We start from the raw sequence: 27904 nt of genomic DNA on the forward strand, positions 1-27904 counted from the left end.
CTGTTGGGATCCTGACGGGACGTCAGAAGCTCAGCATGTCCTGGAGGAAGCAAGGCAGAAACCCGCAGCACTGCAGTTCCCTCACGGGTTAGTAGCATGGTGGTGTTGCAGAGGTGGCATGGACAGGCCGGACATTGAGAGGGGGCGCGTCAGATAACGTATAGAAGGGGCTGAGAGGTAACTCTAAGTTCTTTCTCTTGGGTAACAAGATTCGTTTACCAACCCCTCTTTGTCCTTTATTTGGCTGATATGCTGTCAGTGCAGCGATATCTAGTGCTAAATAATTACCATCAATAATTGTGAAGCCGGCCTTTTTAAACTTGCTCTCACGTCGCAATTCACTTTCTTGGGGACGCTGATTTATCACCCCCCGAGTCCGGCTGGAGCTTGGGCAGCTGTGCTTCCAGATTTAATTGCTCCCCTTTTACTAGAAACTACTAACTTTTCAATCTTAGGAGACTTAAACCTTCATCTTAATTATCCTAAATGCTCTATTAGCTCCACTTTAATTGCAGACTTAGCTGCCTTAAACGTTATCTTATATAACTCTCTCTTCTAGGAATAAAACTCAGTCATCGTCCTCCTGCCCCATGGTTCTCCGAAAAGCTCAAATCAGAAAAATCAAAGTGCAAAGCGCTGGAGAGACACTGGAAAAAAGCTTATGCTCCTGCTGCGAAACAGGTTTACAAACAGGCCATCAATGATTACCAGGCACTTTGTAGAGCTGCACGCGCCGAATACATAAACAAGTTAAACAACAACATCTTGCTGTCTCAAAACATTCCCAAAACTTTGTTCAAGATGGTGCAAGAATTGTCGGGCGTTGCGCACCAACTGGAGCCTCCAGAATTAACCGAAACCCAATGTGAAGATCTAGCAATATTCTTCAGTGACAAAATTGAAAACATTTACTCGGGATTTGATACTAAAGGAGATCAACCTCCTAAGCCCAATAATTTACTATCTGACTACACCTCTCTTCCTGTCGACCTGAACAAAGAGGCTAATTCTGAGGGTTTACTCAATAGATGGTTACCCCTTGATACTGTGTCATTTAATCATATATTAACGAGTATCAATTCTGGCTCCCCCAAGGACCCTTTTCCTATTTCCGTTTTAAAAAAATTGGACCCCCATATTCTTATTATGGAACTTCTTAATGCCTCACTTTTGGAAGCAGCAGTGCCAGCCACCTGGAAACATGCTATGATTCTCCATTTGATAAAAAAAGCTAATGCTGATCCAGATGTGCTCTCGAACTTCCGTCGTATTTCATTGCTCCCCGCGTTTTCCAAAGTTCTAGAAAAACACATCAACAGCCAATTGACATCTTTTGTGGAATCCCAAACCATTTTGCACCCATCCCAATCTGGCTTTAGAACAGGCTTTTCCACTGAATCGACTGGATAAGGGTGATACAGTGGCCCTCATATTATTAGATTTGAGTGCCGCTTTTGACACTGTGTCCCATGAGACCCTTCTTCAAGTTTTACAATCTAAGGGCATTACTGGCTCTGCTTTGAACTGGCTGGTGAGTTTCCTCACTAACCGAACGTTTCAGGTTTATTTCCCCAACAGCCAGCTCCAGATCCCATTACTCCCCCTATGGAGCGCCTCAGGGCTCTATCTTAAGCCCGTTGCTGTTTAAATATCTACATCAGCCCTCTAGCGTCCCTAGCAGAAGAAGCTGGCCTAACTATTTATTCCTATGCTGATGACACCCAACTTACCTTTTCTTTATCTACCAAAGATTCCTTGAAGTCACCTTCTCTTCAATCAGGTCTACAAGAAATTGCTGGTTGGACGCATACTAATAAGTTAAAGTTGAATGGAGGAAAAACAGAGCTTTTAAATTTCAGTGGAAAGAAAGCTCTCTGGGGCCCGCGGCACTGGTCTCTGCAAATGGGTGCCCTTCCCCTACCTCCGCAATCTGTTTGCAACCTTGACATTATTGTTGACGAACAATTGTCCATGCTACAACAAGCGGTCAAGGTTGCATCTACTTGCTTTGGAATTTTGAAATGACTTCAAAAAATCCTATGGATGCTACCACTTATGACTCAAAAGACAGTGGCTCAAGCCTTAATCGTATCCAGATTGGACTATGGTGATGTTTTATATCTAGGTGCCAACAAGGATGCAATCAGGAGGCTTCAAGTGGTCCAAAACTCAGCGGCCAGACTACCTTGTCAGCTACTTAGAATGACTCCCATTACAGGGTCTTTCAGGGATTTACACTGGCTAAAGATTGAAAACCGGTCTAAATTCAAAGCCCTTTGCTATATGCACAGAATCAATGCCGGTACTGCCCCCTGTTACCTTAATGCACTAGTTCAACCGTACACCCCTTCTCGCCTTCTCAGATCATCAAGTCAGGCAAAGTTTGTAGTCCCTAGGTTTAGACTTACCCACATGGGCGGATGGTCTTTTGCCTACTTGGCCCCGTCTCTATGGAATTCGCTTCCACCCTCACTGCGTTTTGAACAAAATAATGTTAAATTTCGGAAAAGCATCAAAAAGTGGTTATTCAATGTCTGAGCTTTGACCCGCTGCTTCCCTCTTTTATTCATGTGTCTGTAGGCGCCGGGAAACCTCTGGGTAGCTGTAGCGCCATATACATTTAATTATAATAAATATCCAAGACGGCTTCCAGATAGTAAGCAGCACCTGACACGTGTCCTGGGTGTCGAGAGATTGTTGTATCATGCCCTTGGTGTGGCGACAAGTGATGTGCTTCAGAATTTCAAATGATCCCTTGATACAGATCGGGCTCTCTGTATGCCTAGAGTTTATTTACGTATATGTATGGATTAAGCTACATCAGTGCTTGGCTTAGGTCGAGTGTGACCTGAAGTGAAACAGTGCCTGCTGTCTGACATCTCAGTCCGGTGATCATATCGATGCCTGACACGCGTCCTCTGAAGAGAGTTCTTGCTGTTAACGTGAGGGAGAGCAGGGATGCAGTTCACGGAGGAGAGATCCTTTACACACATGCACTTTAAAGAGTTATCCAAAATGAGGTTTTAAAATGTTTTTCAGACCTGAGTTGGCCTAATCCAACTGCCAAGTCTTCCAAATGGTATTTGCATCTTTACTGCTAAATTGTTCCAGAGGCCAGTTGCATTTTGTGCATTTCTAGCCAGAGGAGTAATTGGCCTCTTTACACTTGTGTAGAGCCTTCATTGTTGACAAGGTATACATTGAATTCTTTAGGTTGACAGCCATGTTGGGAATACACGTGTTTCTCATAAAGAGGTAGTCAGCGAAGAGTTGAACATTGGTGGTCGAATTTATGGATGTTAGTTACTGATTAGTGATCTGAATCAGACCACCAGTGTTTTAGTAAATTGTGATGTATATGAGATGATTCCAGCAGCTATACCGCACACTGTGCAGTCAAGATAGGGTTTATAATATACTCCGTGGCAGAGCCCTCTATCTTGGGGTGCAGTAAAGGCGAATTGACCTTTTGAGTTCATAGAGGTGTTATTAAAAAGAGGGGCTGGGTGATGGTAGCGCTTACGCCCAAGGGTGTTACAGTGGGTGCAGTAAAGGACTTCTGCAACTTTTTTGAAGGTATGGGAAAGGCTGAGTATGAGACTGTTGCTGTTGACTTGCCATTGGTTCGTGTGTTGAAAGGCATAACAATGCATTGGTGTCATGGTGTGGTGCACGATCAGTGATAAAACAGTTAGCACACTTGTGATACAGTATTATGAACAAATAATATGTATGTCAATCACCTGATGGTGCTCTTTGAGAAGTATTAGCACACTGTTTCCCTTTAAATGCATGGTATCCTTGCAGTGATATAAACGCACAGTGCTATTTGTTAAGTGGATGGGGGTTCAGAACTCTGAATTACACCCAGTTGTATAAACAATTAGTGGGTGTACATTTTTGATACAAATGTTTATTTCCTAATACTATTTACTTTAAATTTTACACTTTAACTTTTTTAAATGTGTTAGTTTTTAGATTTTTTTCTGCACTTGATATTTTTTCTCTATAGTCACCTCTTTACTTTACCCGATTTATTTTTTCTTACTTCCCCATTTCTTTATTCGTTTAGGAGGTGCCTGCCAAAACCCCCTTTTTAGGTCTCAGCTGGCACATGCGCTGTGATGGAGAGGGCCTCTTGTAATCATTGCAGACATTCAGAAAGCTTTCTGAAAACTTGTGCGTCTGCTTGACAAATTCTATTGGCCTTTGCGTGTGGCTTTTCAAAAATTGAAAGCACGCAATTGTGCAAAGGCGGTTGCATGTCCCGCCTTCACTCTAAACGTTAACTCCCCTGGCCTAGGGAGCTCGGGAGCGAGCAGCAGCGTGGCCGGGTGCCAGCTGCATACCTTCCTTATCATGATCTTGGTTCATGTTCCTAAGTAAACAAACATTCTCGCTTTCACGGCCATGCTTGTTTTGATCTCACATATTTCCGGCTTTTTTGCGCACCCACAATACTGTAAGCAGAACAAGAACATTTGGGGGCGCCACCATTCTATCAATCCCCAAATTCTCCACAGAACATCCTCCGGCATTTTTCACAAAGTAACTGCTCTTATTTCACACTCCCCAGTCTCATATGGTACACCCCTCCTACCAGCCTTTAATGGTACTCAATCCCTAACAGCCCCAGTGATCTTCTTGCCACTCCGACTTCTCATGGTTGTTCTGTTCTACCACTGTAGTTGCACGCCTCCCTGTGTAATTCTGGGACTACAAATCCCAGAATAAAAAGCAGGGTTTGGTGAAAGTCAGGCCTGGTTGGTGTTTTCACACATATTATGGGTCACTTGTTACTTTTTCATCTCATCTCTCCCACCTGACACTTTCCTTCTCCCACAAACTTTCTCTCTTCCTTTCTGTTTCTCTCTACCTTTCTCTCTTCCTCTGTCTTCCCCTTCCGGTTAATTGACTTTCTTTCTCTCTCACTGGATTTTCTCCCACCAGTCTCTGTCTCACTTTTTTTCCCCTAGGACCACTTGTGTTTCCATTATGCCCACTGTCAATATGAGAGTGGCCAGCCACGTGTTCTCTGTTTTCTGGGACTTGTTTTTACTTTTCGCATTATCACTGTGGCCTGCAAGTCCCAGCATGCGCTGTTGGCAAAATACCCAGATTCCTGAAACTCCCTATCTTGTCTTAAATGTGTTGTACACCTGCGATGAGGAAGAGTCCAGCACAATACATGTAACTATCTTTATTTTAAATCACGAGTGTTTGTAACGAAAGTCCTATTATTATTATTCATTTTAATTGCAAATATTTGTGGGGAATTTGCGCACTTCAGGGAAGCATTTTCCTACTAATAGGGTTCCCCAGCAGTAAACTAGTCCCTTTTCCTGGGTGAAGAGTGGGCACTGCTCTGGTTAATCAACATTTTCCTGTTAGGTCTTGGAATTGTTTACCATTTTTCCATGGATAGCCAGAATTTTGCTATTCTGCCTCCACAACCATTTTGGCCAGCAGGAGCAAATCCATATATCAAATGGAGTGAAAATAAGTCGTACTTTCTAAACTTTCCTGATACCATTGACAAAGATAGAAAAATTAAACCGGAAAGGAAAAAGAAACTCTTTTACATTCTGTAGGGCCAGAAGGGTTGAAAGTTTATGGACCAATGATAAAATGTAGAGGGAGTGGGGATTCAAATGTTTTTCAGAATGCTTTACGTGATTGTGATAACCACTTTCCACCAAAAGTATGCATTGGTTTAAGTTTTTTTCAAAGGAAACAAGAATCTAGTAAAAATATTGATAAATATGTAGCTGCACTCAAACTTAGCTGATGATTGCAAGTTCGGTCATCTGCAAGAGCAATTAATACGTGACCAGATTGTGATGCATGCTTGTGACCCAGCAATTCAGGAGATATTGTGGATCAATAGGGATGAAGCTTTAGATTACATTTTAGCAATTGTAAGACAAGCAGAACTCTCTAGTCCTAGTGTTAAAGTTTTGAAGGCGGATAGCAAAGTATTGAACAATGAAGTGGTCTGTAAAGTTAAATATGGGAATTCTGAGAAATTTAGGAAAGATGGTTTTAAGGCACAGGAAATTAACAAAAAAGTACAGGGTAAATCTTTTGACAACAAGAAAAAGGAGGGTTTCAGATGTTTCCGTAGTGACAGTGCTTCCCATATAGCTTCTAGTAAGTTTTGTCCAGCACTTAAACAGTGTGTTCAGCTTGCAGTATTATTGGGCATTTTGCAATCGTTTTCAAGAAGAAAAAAGATTTTAAGTCAAGTGTGTTGATGAAGGTACATCTAGTGAGGAGGATGACATGATAAAGAAAATTATGCATTGTGACATTAACAACAAAATTCAACAAGAATATTTTGTTTTGAACATCAACTACAAGAGTTTTTATGAAAAAGGAAAACCTGTATGCGTGACGAGTATTGGTTGTCGGGATGTACAGATGTATGCTGACTCAGGTTCTCCATTCACCATAGTTGATAAAGGGGTATGTAAGTTCAAAGTTTGTAGAAAAGTTAGGTAGTAACATACTTGAACCAGATATTATTCCAGAAGGATTTTCTGGCGGAAAATTGTTTTAATAGGATTTAGAACTTTGGTTTTCAGGTTTAAGAATAGGGAATCCAATGGCAAACTTTACATTGCAAAAAAAGGTCCTTCTTTTCTTGGTTGGAGAGACCAACATGATCTACATATAATTCTCAACCATAACAGTCCTTAGCCTGTATTGGTTATTGCTGAAGAAGAAAACGAGGGAACAGGAATGCTTAAGAAATTTCCGCAAGTTTTCAATGGGAAAAATGGGATGTTAAAGGATTTTGAACATGAGATAATTTTAAAGGGTGGTTTTTCTCCCAAAACACACAGAGTATGGAATATACCTGTACTTCTCAGGGAAGAAGTGTAAAAAGAACTCTAAACAATAGTTGATCAGAATTTGCATCGATTTGCGTCATATCAATAACAATATTGTGGTTGATAAGTTTCCACTTCCAAAAATATAAAAACGCGTAGTTTGGTGAAAGGAGCAAATTGGTTTTCCACAATCGACCTTTCAGTGGCATACCATCAGATTCACCTGAAGGGGAAAATAAACATATCACTGCATTCATAACACCCATAGGTTGCTTCCAGTACAAAAGATTTCCTCTCAGATTGGCTTCTACAGCAGCAATTTTTCAGAGAATTATGTATCGTCTTTTTGGGAAACATTCTACTGTGAGTAGTTTCCAAAATGATATTTTAGTTTTTGGCAAGGACAAATTAGAACATGGTAAGGCTTTAGAAGATGTTTTTGATGTGTTGGAAAAGAATGGACTTACAGTGGAACATTCAAAGTGTAGATTTGCTGTTAAATCTGTAACTTATTTAGGGCATATACTGTGCGGTGAAGGTGTAGCTACTAAACCCAAATTAGTCGAGGAGATCCTTAACACACCTCACCCTTTAAATAAGGATGAGGTCAAGTGCTTCTTAGCTCTCATTGATTTCAACAATAAATTTGTGAAAGGGTTTTCCAGTAGAGTGTATAACATCAGACAATCACTTAAAAACAAGGTCAAGTTTGTTTGGTCTGACAAATGCAAAGACAAGTTTCTTGATGTTAAAAAAGCCATTGCCGAAGCTCTGATACTTAAGGGGTTTGAACCAGATCTTTAAAACTGCATTACTGTGAATGCAAGTAATAATGGGCTGGTTGGTGTGTTATCCCAGATTGACTGCAATGGGAATAAAAGCATAATTGCGAATGCATCACATGCTTTATCCCCTACAGAGGAGACATTTTTTGTTATAGAGAAAGAAACTCTAGCTTGCGTGTGGGGTTTGGAACATTTTTACTCTTTTGTATGGGGCAAACATTGTATAGTTCGAGCAGATCATAAACCTCTTGTAAGACTTTTAGCCACTGATGGACTTTTCAATGCATCAGCTAGAATTGCAAGAATTTCCATGTGTCTCCAAGATTTTATTCACGGCATGGTGTATGTTCCTGGAAAAAGTAATGTATTAGCAGATTTCCTTTCTCGCATGCGTACTGAAAGCAAGAGTGTGAGCAAAATTAGTGGGACGATTTAAGTGTGGCACTCCTACATGATCAAGGAGCCCCCAGGGTGTCAGAAGACGTTTGGAGAAAGGAAAATCTACAGGAAACAGATGTGCAGCAAATTATTGAGTGGACAACAACAGGTTGGCCAAAGAAATCTGGGTTGGAGGATCAAATGAGGAGTTTTGGGGAGATTGAGGAGGAGTTATCTGTAAACAATGAAACTATTTTCAGAGGAGTTAAAGCAATTCCTCGCTCGTCCCTCAGAGGTAATATTTTGTCTCCAAGCAACAATGGCCATTTTGGTGTAGTTAAAACTAAGCATAGGGTCAAAAAATGGTATTAGTGGCCAGGAATTGATATGGAGGTGGAGAGACTTGTGGGGAACTGCATGTTATGTGCGAATTCTGATAAATCACTTAAACGTTGAGACCAAACATGTGCGAACCTCATGTTCTAGAGAAACCTAGGCATACAGTAGCCATGGATATTATGGGAGCTGTTGGGTCACCCCCAGGTACATAGCAGCTATGATTGATGTTATTTCAAGGTGGCACATAATCAAGATGGTTGAGAATATTAATTCCATGGAAGTGCTTAAATTTATGGACACGGTTTTTGTGAATGAAGGGTTGCCAGTACAAGTTATCAGTGATAATGATGTGCAATTTAAATCCAACATTGCTAGGAATTATTATGAAAAATTGGGCATGAAACACAGAACCACTTCTCTTCACAATCTCAGTGGGAATGGAACGATTGAGAGGTTTAACAGAGTGTTAAAGGGTAGCATACAAATGGCAATCGAGAATGGTTTGGATTGGCAGAATCAAGTCCATAAATAAGTTTGAGTGTACAGAACTACTGTCCATGATGCGTTGGGTGTGATGCCTTTTGAAGTAATGCATGGTAGAAATGCTAGCTAGACCCAAATGCAATCCAGAGTGGTTAATTCAAAGTGATGATACAAATGTTTGTTTGGAAAATGTAAGGGACAGGATTTTCAGTAAACACGTAAAGTATATAAGTTCCTTTGATGACAAAAGAGGGTCAAAGGTTCCAAAAATTAGTGAAGGTATGTAGGTTAAAGTGAAGTTTCCGTGGAAAGTTAAGAAAGGAGAGCCAATTTTCAGGACCCCTACAAGTCACTGAAATATTACAAAGTTCTGTCCTTCTTAATGATGGTAAAGTTTGGAACTTAAAAATCATTTTAATTTTAAAAGGAGATCATGGCACGTACACTGGAAGTCTCGGGTTATCTGGTGAGGATTGTTCTCCTATATCTTCTGGGGGGCATGTTTCTGATTTTGATTGTGGAAGCACAGGAGAGAAAATTCATGATCATTCTAATGAAGAGTGTCAAGCACGAAATAAAGAGGGTGAAGGCAAGAGTGATATTGTTACTGACAATAGTCCAAGTGCTACGTTGGAGAAAGTCAGCAAGGGTTCAGAGATCAACGATCTTTATGGTGAAGTTGTTTATGATTCCTCTAATACTGGTGTTGACATTGAATCTAGCAGACGTCTTAATAGTGGTGATGAAGAGGCTCAGAATGACCGTGTGAGTGAGGGAAGTTTCATTAAAACAAGATGTTTGGATAGGTGTTTTAGAGGAGAAATTAAACCCAAGTGGATGGATGATTTTGTATGCAATTTGGGAGAACCATATCATGAAGTTTTTATTTTATTTTTTTAAGGGAGGAGGCTGTATTGTGTTCTCATCTATTATTTATGTATTCTATGACACCCAATACCACGTGTACCTGCATGTTTATTTGTAAACCCTGCTTCCATTCCACCAACTCCAAAGTTGAGTGTTCTGAAGCTTTTGTTCAGTACAGCTGGAGCAGTTGGAGTGACAGGAAGATCAGCATTGCTGTGGTTTGTAATGGTGTTTCAATTTAAGAATAAAGGAAACTTCTTTTAACAACTTGACTCTACACATGTGTATTGATCAATTTAGGACAAACCATAGCATAACCCATGCTGCATAGGCCATGTCTACCAGGGCTTGGTAATTAATGGCAGGTTGGGTGCAGCGCCACACTCACGTCCTTTGTCTGTGTGCTACGGATGATGGCTGCCCTATGAGGACTGGGTACAGGGTCAAGTGCTATAGTTAATCCGCACAGTGGAGGGTTGCCGTTCACAGAGGTTTCCAACTCGGGAACTCATGGATGTGGTATGATAAAAAAATCACTGAAAGAAACAAAGATTAAAGGGAAGTTATTGTTGTCTAATAATATCGAGAAACCACATTCTGGGTTGTAGTCTTAATTTGTAACCATATCGGGGCACTTTAAATGTGGTTTTTAGGGTAAAAAAACATCATAACATCTTTTGAAAACAAGTATAACACATCATAGAGAAAATAACACATTGAAAAATGTGAAATCATTGAGGAACCCTATATTTTGTAATGATGGCAGATAAATATTAAGGGCTTTACTAAAGATTGTTCTTCAGCCTTCAGTTAGAACTTTTGCTCATAGATTTGAGTCTGAGTTTGGTTTCAAAAGGTACAAGGACTTTTTCTTCTCAAATTAAGACTATGTAAGAGCATTTTAAAGTGTGATCAAGTATTTAAGATATAACCGTATACTAAATGAACACTGTTCATAAACTACCAAATGAATACAGGTTATGTTATGTTATGTTATATGCCATGGCTGCCCCAGCAACTGGGCGTCCCAGCGCTACTTCTAGCAGAGTGAATAGCAAAGGAAGCTAGTGACTGGAGAATAGCCATATCTTGATCATTTACCTAAAGTTTCAATGGTCGGACGTGCTACAGCTAGCGAGAGGGATGGAGTTCCAAAGGTCAGGTGCCATTGCCCTAAATGAACAACCACCTGCTCTTGCCCTGCTCACTCGTGGTACTAGAACCAGATGCAAATCTACTGAGAGCGAAGCCCTTGCAGGGAGGTACAGGTCCCTGTACAGGCTGCAGATATATAAATAGGGAATTTTGAACAAAGCATCTGTTAATAATAAGCAGGAAGACATGAAGTTTTTTTGTGAATTTGATCCCCAAAGAGAAATTACATGCTTAAAACATGATCACACGCATGGCTGCCAAATTAGAAATGCGTATTCTATGCTTCGTGTCCGACAACATTACTCAGCACTAATATATGCCACCTCTACCAACACCATTTCATCCATGCACCTCAGAACAGTCATTGACCCACGGGTTGAACCATGTCTAGAGATAGGATTGCACTAAAGAAATGCTGAAATACTATAACACATGCAATTTAGTTACCACTCAGTGTTTTGTATCCAATCCAAGTTAGTATTCAGTGGAGGAGAATTTATTATTCCAAAAATAGTAGTTTTCAGGACCATTGAAAGCAAATCTCCCCTCTTCTATAAATTAACTTCTGTCATAAAAAGCAATATTTAAGAATAGCCGTCAGCATTCCCTAGTTATTATTATTTCCATTTCCTTTCCCTCAACAGAGGGGAGTACATAGTTTCCTGAAATTGAAGAATGCTGTCTTGTTTATTCTTTCCTTGGTGCTTTTGTATTAGTGGGAGTGTCACACTCTGAACAGAGACTAAGGTATCCCAGGGTGCATATATTCTGAAATACCACTGTTGTGTAGGAAATTATTTGTGCTACATCACTCTTACAGTTGTGTTGCTTACACGACACACCACAATCAAGATACTCCCCAAACATTAGACACCACACCCTACACAGAGCAGTCCCTCCACCCTCATTCATACTGAAACAGAGAATCCTTGGTGTCATGTCATCACTATTGCTTACAATCAATTTACTGTCTACTCATTTAGTCATTTATATTCGTCATCTTACAATATCAGTAATAGTACACTTTATTGTATTCTCAAATCTTTACTGTTCATGGGACTCCACATTAGGGGGTCTATTAGGATGGCGGGTGGATGGCTGCCGCCGGGCCGGCGGTGGCAACCGCCGGACCGGTGGCGGACATCCGCCCGTGATCGCAACCCTGAAAACCATCGGTCCCATTAGCAGGCGGTGAGGATCTCTGCCTGCCACTTTTCCTCGGGTACCAGTCCGCACACATGCCTAGCTGGCGGAACTGGACCTCTACAATGATGCTGGTGCAGGGCCAGGCTCCGCCGGCATGATTATGATGCCGGCGGTAGCCAGCCTTTCCGTGGGGGTGCAACCGCCATGGAAAGGCATGCAGAGAATGTCTCCGGGGGCCCATTGCGGGCCCCCAATGTGTTGGGGGTGTGTGGGTGCACTGGGGGGTACCCATGGTACCCCCTACATGTCCCTGTACCAGGTGGCAGGCACTGTGAAGTACCTGCCACGCAGTGCAGTGAAATGCATGACATGCTTCTTTTCACACCATGGCGGTGCTGCTGGCAGCAGCAACCACCAAAATGTTAATTGATAGAATCCGACCGCTGCTGTCGGATTTCAACTGCGGAGCATCCTAATTGGACTGGCGGTTATGTCGTGGTCCTTGCGGGAGGTCTTTTCCCGCTACCATGGCGGTTGGGTAGATTTTCCGACCGCCACTCTAATAGGCCCCGAAATGTGCATATCCAGGTATCAGTGAAAATTATTGTTGTGTGAAAAGCAAAGTCTGTGATATGGTATTGTCATCAATCTTACGACAAATAGCTGTACTGGTGGATTTAAATGCAAATTATATTGTAGATTCCAAGCAATTTTGTCTGTTTCTCTTATACCAGCACATTTGTAATATATGCGATATGCTAAAATCTCAGTTTAATAGCATCTACGAATGTGGTGTTTTGGGATTTTATCAGTTAATTCCTACAGTTGTAGCTCAATCAGTTTAGTAAAATATTGCAATTCAATATCCCAGTTATTCATGTAATCCAATCCTTCTCCGTGTCTATAACCATCACACGTTGCACTTATGAGTGTCATTAACTCAAGTGATTGTAGGTACTCGCATTTCTATATGTGAATATGTACCAGCCCATTATTGGTAGACATATACATGGCTCCAAAAGTCTGCCCAACAGTTACAATAGGAACGGCAAAATAGATAAATGCAAAATGCAGTGTACTATATTTTGTGAATTTACTTTGCACTTTACCTTTTACGTAAAAAAGTATGAATTTGATTTGTAGTAAGTGGAGATTGGTTGTAAGGATGGTAGAGAATGATGTCAATGTAGTGATAATTTCATTATTAAGAAAACAAATAATCTCTTGTTTTAAATTGACAATCTACCAGATTTTCCCAGTAAACTTGCACGCTACTAAATAATGTTTACACTGTACTCTGTGCACAGTCATTATTTTACTGCCATTGCTGCCTCCATTATGGAGCTGACAATCATTAAAATGAGCTGAGATCTTGAAGAGCTGAGAGGAGGACACTGGTGATGCATAACTGAAATGTATGATAAAAAGGTAGAAAAGATATAGTATGTAATGTCAAAATCTTTGCATACAGAAGAACATATCGGTGGAATAAGTTTTATATTTATTCAAAACAATTACACAGTTGTCTTGAGTACATAGATATTATGAGAACAGTATGTTATGTTGTTATTGTATTGCATTTGTATTGCACACAGCTAACTTGGGAGGGTATCCTGGTGCTGAAGAAGGAGCTGATGGGCAGAGCCTGGGTCGGGGCCCAGTGAAGAGTCAAGTCTTCAATTTCTTGCCGCATTCAAGAACTGAGGTGGAGGCTCTGATATGCAGACGTGGGTTGTTACAGGCTTTAGGCGTGAGGTAGAAGATGGCATGACTACTGGATATGGTCTGGGTACTGCGGGAATGGTGCGAGTAGAAATCAACCTGAGCGGAAGTGTCTGGTAGGTTTGAGGAAGTTTATGCAGTTGTTGAGGTATATGGGACCAATGTTGTTTAAGGCTTTGTATGTGTGTGTGAAGACCTTGAAGAGTGCTCGTTTGCGGATTGAAGCCCAGTGGAGCTCTTTCAGGGGTGGGTAGATGTGAATGTTTGGTGGGATGTTGAGGGTGAGCCTGCCCATAGGACTTTGTATGAGCTGGAGTCTTTTGGTCAGTTGAGCATTGATTCTACCATAATGTGCATTAGCGTAGTCCAGCTTGCTGGTGATGTGGGCTTGTGTGATAGTTCCGTGAGTGTTAGTGGGGAGCCATTTGAAGATCTTATGGAGCATCTTGAGTGTGTGAAAGAAAGAAATGGAGACTGCATTCACTTGGACAGTCATTGTGAGTTGGTTGTTGATTACTATTCTTTGTGTGGGTTACTGGAAGGGGTGTTGGTCTGAGTTTCGCAGGCCACCAGATGGAGTCCCAGAGAAAGGTGCATCTGCCAAAGATTGCTACCCTACTTCCGTCTTGATTTTTTGTGTTGAGCTTGAGGCAGTTGATGTTCACCCAACTGGAGACTTTGGTCTTGCAGGCAGAGAAATCTTTCTGGCTGTTTGGATTCTTGTCAGAGAGGGAAAGTATGAGCTTGGTGTCATCAGCAGGGAATATGATATTGATTCAGTGACTGCGGATGATAAAGGTGAGTGGGGTCATGTAGGCGTTGAACAGAGTGGGACTCTGCAAATGAGATTGACAGCATCCAAGGAAACAGGGCCAGGCTGACCAACTGAGTGTGGCCTGTCAGGAAGGAGCAATCCCAGTAAACTTCAGGAACTTGGGTGCCGTCTTCATGCAGTTGTTGGATAAGGATGGGATGAGACACAATGTTGAATGCTGCAGAAAGATCTAGGGCCATATGTATGAAGCTGTTTTGCGATCGCAAACACTGTGAATTGCAAAAAAACGGTGTTTGCGATCGCAAAACAGAGTATTCCTATGTATTAAAGTGTTCCGGTGCGCAAAAACAGTAATCACAAATTTAGTGATTAGCAATTTTGCGAGGCATCGAATCTGCGAATAATTTTGCAAACTCATAATCAGCGTCACGTCATTTGTGTAATTCGCCAATAACGTGCTCTCAAATTGCTAAGTCGCAAAACGAGATGCATGAAAAAATCGCAAGTTGGGATTTTGCGAAATTCGCATTTTTGCACATCGCAATTACCACCAACTCTGAGCAGGTGGCAACCAGGTGCAACCTATTTAAAGAGGCCAACAATGCTACAGGGATTTTCAACAATGGCTGGGCTGTATGTGATAGCCAGGAGGCTGTGAATCAGAGCTGCTGCACAGAGAGGGAGATGCCAGGAAAGGATCTTCAGAGCGCGCATCTCCCTGTTCCAGCGGACTGTGGAGGAGAGCCATGTGAACTACAGGCTGGATGAAGACAGCATCCTGGGCTTAATAGAGGAGCTCAAACCCATACTAGAACATCCCACACGCAGGACACACACCATTCCCACCTATGTACAGGTCCTGTGCTCACTGCACTTACTGGCATCAGGGAGTTTTCAGGGGGTGATAACCACAGCAGGAGGGGTCTCTCAGAGCGCACTGTCGTGCTTCTTCCACGCTTTCCTTGATGAAATGGTAGAGAGGCTGCATCACCACATCCAATTCTCCAGCACACAACAGGCACTAGATCAGACCAAGCAGGAGTTCTACCAGATAGCCCAATTCCCCCACATAATTGGCTGCATAGATGGGACCCATGTCTCACAGAATGAGTATGTGTTCTGGAACCGCAAGTCCTATAATTCCCTAAACATACAGGTAGTGTGCAATGCCAAACATGTCATCACTGATATTGTTGCTAAATACCCGGGCAGCACACACGACTCATTCGTTTTTCGCCACAGTGGAATTAACCGACGACTCAGAGATGGGGAGTTTGGTGAGGGCTACCTGCTAGGTAAATGCATGGCTTTCAAAGACACAATCAGTAAAGCTCAGAAGTGGCAGGACAGTGTTTAACCTGATTCTTGTCACCCTGCAGGTGCATATGCTGTACATCAGTGGTTCCCAAACTTTCACTCCTGAGGACCCTCACTGAGTCACTACTGAAAGCTGGGGACACCCAAGAAATTTGTGAAATTTAAATGTCAAACATTAAAACTGTAATTCGAAAAAAATAAACACACACGTGTGCACATCAAAACAAAGACTAGACTTGAATTACAAAAGATTTAATATTTTTATATTAAAAATATTTGCAAACATTGAAAAATCTTGATGGGCAGGTTGGTGCTGCATCTCGCAACTAACGTTTCATCGTATGGTTTCATTTCGCAGCCTGAGGCTCCTGCTCCTGCCACGGCTGGACTGGAAATCTAAAGCTGCTCTGGCAAATGTTGTCACACCAGTCCCCATATAGTGCGGACCAAGTGCAGCGACTGAGCCTGACCCCTACAAAGGGGCTTTGGGGGCTCTCGCCAAGAAAATATGGGGGGAAATGGTGCATTTTACAACACATTTGTCATTATATATTGAATTGTATTTGCTTTTAAAGGATAGTAAATAATGACTTTACTATGCACCAGGATACGACAATCTTTTAACAATCTTCAATGATTCCCTCACTACTACCCTCCAACAGTGCCGCTCATCTCTCCATAGCCCCACTATCACATGTATTTAATTTATTTTATAGCACCTCTCATACCACTGTAGGGTGCCAGAGCACTTAACATGACACACAGACAGAGACAAAGAATCATAAATATATAAATCAGTGAATAGAAAATAGAAAGTGTTGCATAAGGCAAAGGAGACTACAAGGTGTAGGATTCACTTGTCATCCATACTGGTAGGCATTTTTTAAGAGTGCTTGGTCTAGAGAAGCATAACACAGGGATTAGCATTGACTTTAATAATAATTATTTATTTCTACCTAAACAAACCTTTTTACCAGCATCGGAATAATGTAAGACTGGGAAAAAACATAACTCACTAACTTGTACCATACAGTTTGCATGCAACTCTTTGATGGCATTTCATAGCTCACTCTGCTAGATTACGATTGGAACTTGTGAACTGCTTAATAACAAAAGAATCTCTATGGCAAAGGCAGGAACCCACAGAGCTGTGCACAAAACAAAATACTGCTTTTTGAGAAATGCATGGTAGACATTCTTCACAGCAGGCATATTAACCATCTGCACTTCCTTAGATGAGTCAAAGCTGCCACTGGACAAAACCCCCATCTCTATCCAGCAGGTACATTAATCAAAGGAGTTATCTTGACACTTTTATTGCTGCCCAAAAACTGCTGATTATACAAGTAACTTTGCAGTGCTTTTAAAACTGCTGCCTGCGGACCCCCTGGGAATTTGTCACGGAACCCTGGGGGTCCACAGACCCCAGTTTGGGAACCACTGCTGTACATGACTACATACTGACTCCGTACCTGAATCCAGCCACTGCTGGGGAGCGAAGGTATAACAGCACCCACAGAGCCACCCGCTGTGCCATTGAGAGAACATTTGGAATCCTTAAGAGCCGTTTCCGCTGCCTACATAAGAGTGGAGGAGCGCTACAGTACAGCCCCGAGACATGCTGCAAAATAGTGGTCACATGTGCCATGCTACACTACATCGCAACCAGGAAAGGCACCCCAGTGGAGCTCACAGATTCAGACTCATCAGATGAGAAGGGGCCAGCTCCACGATGCAGACCAGCCGGTGGTGTTGGTGCGGCTGCCGGCTGCCGGCCGCCAGAGACGAGATGAGATCACATAGAACTATTTCTAGGTGAGTAATGATGACACAATGCTAAAGATTGGTGCAAAACTGTGTTTTTTATTTCCTTGAGTGTAGGAACATATCCATCACACAGCCTGACGTGCACAAAATGTGAGTCCAAATTGCTTGCACATGTTAAACACACAGTGCAAGTATGTTGCTCAAACATGAGTCAAGATGCAATGGGTTGCCTCACCCATTGCCATATGCCACTCATGACACTTCATCTTCTGCGGGAACGGCCTGTTACCCCATGCTCAGGGTGCCCACTGCCCTCCCCTGAGTCATCGGCAGTTCTTCCCTGACACGCACTCCGATGTCTGTCCTGGGGAATGGCTGGAGTGATGCTGCTCCTGCTGGATTGGTCCTCACTCTCCAGTGAGCTGAGGGGTCCTGTGCCACCTGTGGCTGCTGCCCGCAGCTGGTCCACGGCATGTGTGACCTGCACCAGGCCCTTGGCTACATCCTGGCAGCAGTGTGCCATTTCATGCTGCATACTGACACAGCGACGTGCCAGCAGTGATGTGGCAGTGGACAGGCGGTTCACAGCTTTGGTGTATATGTCCAGGCAGCTGTGAAGACGTTGTCTCTCCTTGCGCCTGGTCTCTCTGCATCTTTGAACACAGTCCTTCCAGTGCACCAGTCATGCCCATGAAACCCTCCCTCATCTGGATCATGTTGTTGTTATGTGGGGCAAACTGGCGCTGTATTGACTTTAATGACTTTGCTTGCAGGCGCTGGACTTTCAGCATGTTGCCTTCAAGCCCTGCAAACACTGTGTCTTCGCCTACGGCAGCTGTGCTGGTGGACGGCCGTGCCCTGTGCCTGGAAGAAATTCCTGAACTAGGGCGGACAGGGGGCTGTGCTGTGTGCTGTGCTGCATGCTGGCCCTGGACTGGCTAATCTTCTCCACTTGTGTCCGTGGACCTGCCTCCAGTGGTGGGAGTGGTAGTACTATGAGGCGCCATCTGCGTGTCACAGGGATTGCTGGACTGCCTTCCTCCTGCTCCTCTTGTCCTGACTGGTCTTCAGTGTGTGATGCATCCTCCCCTTCTGCCATTGATTCCTGTGTTTCAGGTGGTGCTTTGAATGTAAATGAACACATTCATTTTGTGTCCTGCCTCGCATTGGTTATGTAATACAATTTTCGGCTTTCGAGTTACATGGGTACTATCTGTATGTTTTTTGCCTTTCCTGAATTACTCATTCTGATTCTACCTTGCTGGGTCTCACTGCTCCACTGTTTGGTGCATGTGACAACATCTCCCAAAATGCATTGCTGGGTGTGCTTGTTAACATGCACTAGAGTTGCATTCATGTTTAGTGTCAGGGTCTTTCCTGAGTGTGTGAGTGATGTGGTGATGTATCAGGGGAGTAATAGCATGCTTCTTACCTTGTCTGGTGTTTGGGGGTTCGGAGCTGTCCAGGTCAGCCACGACACTGACACTCTCCGGCTGCAGGGTGCCCTCCACCAACTCCTCAAGAGGCGTAGAATCCGTTGCAGTGGACGTCCCACCACCGGTCTTCTTTGCCTCTGCCAGCCTTGTTGCCACATTTTCTTTTGATCTTTGGCGCATATCGTACCACCTTTTGTGGAGGTCCTCTACGATGCGGTGGGTCACGCCGATGGCATTCTCCTTCTCCTGTATATCAGCCCAAATTTTCCTTTTGAGTGCCTCTGGCACACGTAGGGATTGCTTCCCAAACAGGAGCTCATGGCTGACTGCCATTTCCTGTATGAGTACCTCCAGCTCCCTTTCACTGATCCTTTGCTTCCATTTTCTGACATTCTCCTCCTGCTGCTTCTCCTTCTCCTGTGTATCCATTTTTCCTTCTCTCACTTGCAGTGCACAAATGTCTCACTCTCCTCCAAGCCTCTCACTCAGCTTCTGTCAATCAGGTGCAGCATCGGCAGTCACACTTCCTGGTTGTGATGGCATCAAGCTGCACCTGAATTGCTGATTCTCAGATTTGCGATTCCTTATTTGCGAATTCGCAAATAAGGAATCACAAAATAGGTATACGCATCAATATTCGGTGAATATTTGGGAATCTTAAATGTTGCGATCTTTTATTTACATTGGGTTTTGCGAGTCACAAAATGCGATTCGCTAAAAATCGCAAATTGAGAATCGCAGATTCCGATTTTGATACATGTGACCCCTAGTAGGATGAGGGCCGCGATTTCACCTGAATTCGTGATCATCCAAATGTCATCCGTGGCGATGGTAAAGGCGGTCTTTTTACTGTGGTTGGGCCTGAGTCTGGATTTAAGTTGTGGCAAGGGGATGGTTGTCAGTGAGGTGGGTGGCTAGGTGTTTGTTTATCATCTATTTAATAGCTTTTGCCAGGTAGGGTAGCAGTGACATAGGCTGGTAAGTGGCTAGCTTCTATGGGACTGCACAGGGTTTCTTGAGGAGGAGGAGTACTGTGGATCGCGTCAAGGTAGCTATGATGATTGATTCATTCAGGATCGGGGTGAGGGATGAGCTGATCAGGTCCAGTCCTTTGAGAAAGATGTGATGAGGGCAGAGGTTCGAGGGAGCTCCAAAGTGTATGGACTGCATGGTTGTTGCTGTTTCTTGAGTGATGATGCTAGATCATTTGTTCAGGGTGGTCATCTGGGTGTTGGCAGAGATGGGCTAGAGGGCTACAAGGGTATAAATAATAATCCCTAGCGGTGAGGGCTTCCAACTGGTGTGCACAGGACAGGATTATTGCTACATCAATTCAATATTATTAATCCAATCAATCACGCTCAACCTTCTGTGGCCCACTGCTGCAGGACCACCTCCAACAAAAAATACCACAATGAAGGGAGCACCGTATTCAGTAATCAGTATTTGCAAATTCAAATTTGTTGCCAACTGATTCAATCAAAAAGACAGATTTCCTTGAATCCACAGATCCACAATTTATTGCACGTCACTTTAGGATAGTATTTCCACAACGATTATGACAGTTCATCAATATTAATTGACAAGCTTGTAGCAGTTCATCAACAGAAGTTCCTAATAAATTCAGCCAACACGTTTCGTCCAACGTAGGACGTCATCAGGGCTATAGTTCAGTGTACTTTCTGTGTAACTTCTACCTTCCAAGCAAAAGGTTCTCATTTTTATTTTTATTCTTTTTCTAAAATAATGGTTTCCAAAATGTCATGAGCACTGTATTTCATTAGGTCATCCGTGCCTACTATATTCCCAATTAGCAGTTCTTACATATATCCGCATCCAAATTTAACAACGATTTCCCTGTAAACAGCTATTACAGTGGTCTTGTAAAAGCATCTTACTTATTTGCAATCCAATCCCTTCAATTAAAACCCCATTCAGCTAAGACGACCTCATTCCTCGCAGCCTGCCCAATAAATCCTGCTGTATAAAGGTCCACTCAATGTTTCCATAAATGTAGGTGATCTTCTCGCTGAAGAAGAGGGACAGCTGTGTGCAGAGGACATGAGAGGGGGCTAAAATGGTGGAACTTCCTGCTGAAGAGGTGAAGTCTTATGCTATGGAAAAGGCCTCCTTGTTGCTGTTGGTGCTGCTTTCAAAGCAGTAAGCATGGAACATTTGTTGGCTCAGATTTGCTAATGGCAACGTCTGAGTGCGAGTTTAAAGGTGCTCTTGTTAGTGTCGTTCTGACTCTGTCTCTCTCTGCGTACAAGTGCTTGCAGTGGAGTTCGGTGAGTCTGAACAACATTGTGTACCAGCTTGCTTGCGGTCTGGTTTTAGTGGATATGTTTGCTTTGAGAGAAGTAAGGGTATCTGCACGGGCAGTGATTCAGGCACTGAGGATGGACTTGGGGAATTTGGAAGACCAGGATACTTCTGAGATCTTGTTCCAGTCTTTTTTTGAAGATTTGGTAATCGTGTTTCTGCGGTGTTGTGGGATAGGTATGCTGAAGTTATGAGGCTGTGGTCAGACCAGGTGATCGGTGTGGGTTTGTTACTGTGATGTTGCTGAAGCTGGTGAAGATGGGGTCCTGTAGGTGTCTGGCGGCGTGTGTTGGGCCTTCAACTTGCTGGGTGAGTCTGAGGTTGAAAAGGTCCTTTAGGAGGTTAATCGTGTTAGGATCGGTGAGGTCCTACAAGCGGCAGTTGAAATTGCCAAGGAGGATGAAGGCATTGAGTCGTGGATCCGGGGCCAACAAAGTCTGCAATGGTGCAGCAGAAGTTGACACATGGCCTGAAAGGATGGTAAACAAGGGTAGTGCTCAAGGTGTAGTTGACGGTGACGAGGAGTTTGAAGGTAAAATGTTCCATGCTGCTAATGGTGCTTTCCGAGGTGGTGAAGCATTTAATGGATTTCTTGAAATGATAGTAATTCTGCCTCCTGAATGTTTGTTCTGTCCTTTCTTGTGATCTTGTATCTGGGGAGGAGTGCTGTGGCAATGACAGGGGCTGAGGAGGGAGTCAGCCAGGTTTGGATCAAGGTCCGGTGAGGGGTTGTGTAGGAGATCCCAAACTTCAGTGGTGTGTTTCGTGAGGAAGTGAGAGTTGAAGAGCATGTGGGAAAGGAAGGGGTGTGGTGCAGTAGAGGTCAGGTGTTTGTTGTTGTGCGTGCTAAGCATGTTGGGTGTGTGAGGTATGAAGGGGGAGTTGGGTGGATACAGGAGGGTGCATGTGAAATGGCAGGAGAATACACCTTCAGTGTGGGGTGGGCGAGGAGGGGCAGCAGAACTAGGAAATCCGGCCCGGTTTTAGAGTGAGGAGGGTCATAGTGGGGCGGCAACAATCTGTGGCTAATTTGAGAGTTTGGTTTCTTGTGTTATAGCCATTTAAACTAAAGTATATGCATCAGCCTGATATCTAGGAGAATATTTGAGATGAGGGTGAAGCGATAGACAGGTGTATACCTTAATGTGTTTTGCTGCCACAAGTACCATGTTCCTTCACATGGGTTTAACTGTCAGGTCTAGTCAGGGACCTGCTCTCACCCCGGCAGCTAAGCTGGTGTGCTGTCTCTGCCGTCTCTGCCATGTGGACTCTGCCCTGATCAGCAGGGTTCGAGTCCTCTATCATCAGGTTCCTCTTTAGGTATTATTGTTGCTGCTTAATCTGTTGCTTGCTTTATTTGTGCCTTATTTTTTGTGCCTGTCCTTGTGCCCCTGCGTTGGGCCTTATTATCTCTTGAGCACCGTTTTCCGCTGCCCTATTCCCGCCGCTGCTGTCCATGCAGCCCCTCCCCCCGGAAACTCCTCGGTCCCGCCACCCAGCTACCGATTTCCCTCACACCCTCCCTATTTAATGGCAGCCGCTGTAAGGGTAGTGGAGCAAGACCTCTGACCTTCTGATCATGGACCTGCTCTCACCCCCACAGCTTCACTGGTGTGCTGTCTCTGCCATCTCTGCCGTGTGGACTCTGCCATGATCAGCAGGGTTCGAGTCCTCTCTCAGCCGGTTCCTGTTTAGGTATTATTGTTGCTGCTTCATCTGTTGCTTGCTTAATTTGTGCCTTACTTTCTGTGCCTGTCCTTGTGTCCCTGCTTTGTGTCTTACTATCTTTTGTGCCCTGTCTTCCGCTGCCCTATTCCCACCAGTGCTGCCCCCGCGGCCCCTCCCCCTGGACACTCCACATTCCCGCCTCCCAGCTGCTCTTTCTCTCCCACCCCCTCTATTTAATGGTGGGCGCTGCACGGCCAGCCCCAGTGGATGCTCGTAGCGGGCATGCCGCCGGCGCACCAAAGTCAAGCCCATCTGCGTCCATCCGCGACCCACCCACGGCCAGCGCCAGAAACCCTGGATCTCCAGCCATCCACCGCTACAACTCAGATACCCTCCTCACACTCAACCCCGGGAGGAACAACAACTGTCAGCTATCCCCGCCGAGCACCACCCACAGACAGTTCTCCTGCCGCCACTATCGCCAGACCTTCAACACCATCACCACCCCTGCACCAAACACCACAACCCCCGAAACCCTGAGGTGCATCCTTCTCAACATGCGCTCCCTGCACAGACACGCCACTGAAATCTGGGACCTCCTCGACACCCTCTCACCGGACGTCACCTTCTTCACCGAGACCTGAACCAACACCTCTTCCGCACCCGACATCGCCACCGCCATCCCCGACGGATACCAGAGACAGAGAAAAGACTGCCCCAACTGCCTAGGAGGAGGACTCACCATCTCACACAAGAGCTCCCTCCGACTCTCCACCACCACCACAAAGGACCCCCCCTCTTCACCACCGAGCACCTCCACATCCAGATACTCACAAGCCTGAGAACCACTCTCTGCGGCACCCTCGCCTACAGACCCCCCCGGACTTCACGCCTCATTCGCCGTGACCATCGCCGACCTCATCACACCCCATGGGATCACCTCCATGGACTTTAGTTTCCAGCCACACCTGCAGACAGAAGGAACCCCATATCCGGAGGCTCTGATTTCATTCACCATTATCTGTGAAACCAGCAATTAGAATTGTATTTAGTCCCTTCATCTGCATCTTAACGTAACTAAGATCGCTACATACTTCCTTTAGCACAGAAAGAATAGAAAGTGACATCCGGTTATCTACAGACATTACTAATCCTTTTTGCCTGTCCAGGCGATGAATGTCCATTGGACAATCAGTATACCCTTATTGAAACCACATTAGGATATCTTTCTGTATTTTGAAGCATAAACTGATGTTCCATCGTCATTTGTTTTTGAGACTATCTTCAAATTATCGTATTGTCCTTATTCGACTGTGCATCATCACAGGTCTACTATCTAAACTAAGAATTTATCAATTGCTTTCACTTTCACTTTGTGCTGATTTATTAATTCATGATAATGTATTATCATTCTAACAATGTTTTTAATCTGTTGTCAGTATGGTTGTGAGTTTGTATGATGAATATGAAAGTGAATAAATGGTTTAAAATAAATTTTCTTTCATGGTTTAAAAACTTAACAAATGCTAATTTTTTGTATTTTTGATAAATTGATTGTTGTCTTTGGTTCTTTACGACAATTATTACATATGCAGGAGTATCAATTGGTCTGCATTTTGGTTGCCTTAAATCTGTACAGTTATTGACTTTTTCCCTACTTTAAGGAACCTTATTTGCAACTGTAGGGGGCCTCTTCTTTACACTTATCACCTCCATGGACTACATACTCATCGGAGACCTGAACTTCCACCTCAACAACCCCATAGACCCAAACTCCACCATCCTCCTGGACAGCCTCGCCAACATTGGCCTGAAACAGCTCATCACCATGCCCACCCACAAGGCAGGAAGCACCCTCGACCCCATCTTCGCAGGAGGCAACAAACTCCACTTTAGGCACACCACGCAACCCCCGCCCCAAATCATCTATGCGCCCCCCAAGAAAGATCTGGAGCAAAATCACTGAGGAGCAGCTCAATCACACCCTCAACCATGAAGCCCCAACCACCTCGACCAACGCCAACCTCGCAGCCAAGAACTCCACACATGGATCTCCAACTGCACAGACAAACTCGCACCCCTACGCAACTCCAACAGACAGCACCCCAGGAAGGCCACCTGGTTCGCCACCGACCTCCAAGAGTCCAGACACACCTGCAGATATATCGAGAAGAACTGGAGAAACAGTAAAACCCCAGAAGACCACACCAGCTACAAAACCACCATGACAGAATATCACCCACGCATCGGATCCACCAAAAGGACCTTCAGCCGAAACAAGATCATCGCCAACTCCAGCAACTCCAAGGAACTCTTCAGTATCATCCAGGAATTCACCAAGCCCCCTAGCGAAACCACAGACATCACCCCTTCCCAGGACTTCTGCAACAAGTTTGGATCCTACTTCCATCTGAAAATCAGGGACCTCTATGACCATTTCAATGACCAAACACCTGACACCAAAACCACCGCCCTCTCCAGCAATGCCAACGAGCTTACCATCTCCTCCTGGACCCACCAAGGACACCACTTCGACCATGAAAGGCATCCACTCAGGAGCCCCCACTGACCCCTGCCCAGTGTACATCTACCACAGAGGTGCCACCACCATCGCCCCCGAACTACAACGCACCATCAACACCACTTTCAAGACTTGCACCTTCCCCGACGACTAGAAACGTGCAGAAGTCAGACCCCTGCTCAAGAAACCGTCAGCAGACCCCATGGACCTCAAAAACTACTGACCCATCTCCGTCCTCCCTTTCGCGGCCAAAGTCACAGGGAAGATTGTCAAGTCCCAGCTCACAACTTTCATCGAAGAAAACTCCATCCTCGGCCCCCCACCAATCCGGATTCCTTAGCAACCACAGAACCGATACCGCTCTACTCGCCGCCACAGACAACATCCGCACCCTCCTCGACTAAGTACATACCACGGCCCTGATCTTACTCGACCTCTCTGCTGCATTCGACACAGTCTCCCACCGCAACTCAAAGCCGACTCCACGAAACCGGCATACAGGGAACCGCCCTCAAATGGATCAGCACCTTCCACACAGGCGGAACCAAAAGAATCAGACTGCCACCCTTCCTCTCCGAACCGGCGTAAATTATCTGTGGAGTACCCCAAGGATTGCCATTCAGCCCCAAACTCTTCAACATCTACATGGCCCCCTCGTCACCATCGTCAGACACCACTGACACAGCATAGTATCCTACGCCGATGACACAGCCAATCCTCTCCGTCACCAAGGACCCCTTCACCACCAAACTCAACATCCAGGAAGCAATGTAGGATTTTGCATCCTGGATGAGCAACAGTTGCCTGAAGCTCAACTAAGAGAAGACAGAAGTCCTCATCCTCGGACCCTCACCCTCCGCGTGGGACAACACCTGGTGGCCCACTGCCCTCGGCAGCCCTCCTACACCCACACACCACACCTGAAACCTCAGCATCGTACTCGACTCCTCCCTCTCCATGACGCGACAGGTCAACGCTGTCGCCTCGAGCTGCTTCAACACCCTCTGCATCCGCCAAAAGACAGTCAAATGGATCCCCCCCGAAGCAAGAAAGCCCTTCACCCACTCACTCATAACCAGCAGATTGGACTACGGAAATACTCTCTACGCCGGGATCAACAAGTGTCTGATCCACTAACTATAAACCATACAAAACACTGCAGCCAGACTTGTCCTTGGCATCCCTTAACAGGAACACATCACCCAACACCTGCACAACCTCCACTGGCTCCGCGTAGAGAACAGAGTCACTTTTAAGATACTCACACACGACTCAAATGCCTCCACAACACCGGAACCAAATACCTCAACAAGAGAATCTCCTTCCACGTACCCAAGAGAAACCTCTGATCCGCCGACCTGGCCCTCGCCAAAACCCCGTACATCCGTAAAGCCAGGACAGGTGGAAGAGCCTTCTCACATATAGCGGCCAAGACTGGAACGAGCTCCCGATCGACATAAGACGCGCCCCCACCCTGAATATCTTCAGGAAGACACCCAAGACCTGGCTCTTTGACTGACGGAGCAGCTAACTCCCGTCCCACAGTGCCTTGAGACCCTCACATGTGAGTAGCACACTTCACAATTCCCTGATTGATTGATTGATCGAGTTCATCAAGGTGCCACTTTCACTTGATGAGCAATATTAGTGTTCAACTTTTCCATCTCCATGTTTGCATCAAATAACTATGTCCTTGTTTAATGGTTAGGTTCCAGGCTCTGTGCTGTATATTATTAAGGGAGGACAGCAAAGTAAAATCGCATATGTTTTTGAATTTATCTGTCTAGTCTTGTATTTTGTAAAGCTCATATTCACAGGCTGCTATCCTTGAGAGTTCTGTAAGCCATTTAGAGCTCTTCAGTAGGGCAGTATACAGAGTTGTACCACAGCAAGCACCGTGGCTAGCCACCTGTGTTCATGGTTTGTTAAAATTCATAATTCAATTACGTCATATGGTATACCAAAGCAGGGCTATTACTTGTATCCATGTAGCTATATAGTCGCTTATTTTCTCCAATATGTCAGTCAGTCTAGTATCAGTTTGGGCAATGCTATGCGATACAGGCTAAAGACCAGATGTATATAATTATTTTGCATAGGCAAATGGTCCGAATTACAGAATTGGGCCATTTCCAACTGCAAGAAAAGTGTTATAGCACTAATGAAACCCAAAGTGTAATTTGGTTAAATGTTACCGAGTCGCAATGCGAGTTTTTGACCAAATACAGATTCAGTATTTAGAAGGGGAGGGTTTAGGGCCTCCCTTCCAAACACCAAATCGGATTGGTTTTTATTAATTTCTGGCAACCAATCTCCTGTAGCAAAACATTAGCCCTATCCCGACTACTGAAATAGGATAATGTAGGTCAAAGCAGGGTGTCTTGCGCTTG

This window comes from Triturus cristatus, chromosome 3_1 (assembly GCF_964204655.1).
Source record: "Triturus cristatus chromosome 3_1, aTriCri1.1, whole genome shotgun sequence".
Lineage (NCBI taxonomy): Eukaryota > Metazoa > Chordata > Amphibia > Caudata > Salamandridae > Triturus > Triturus cristatus.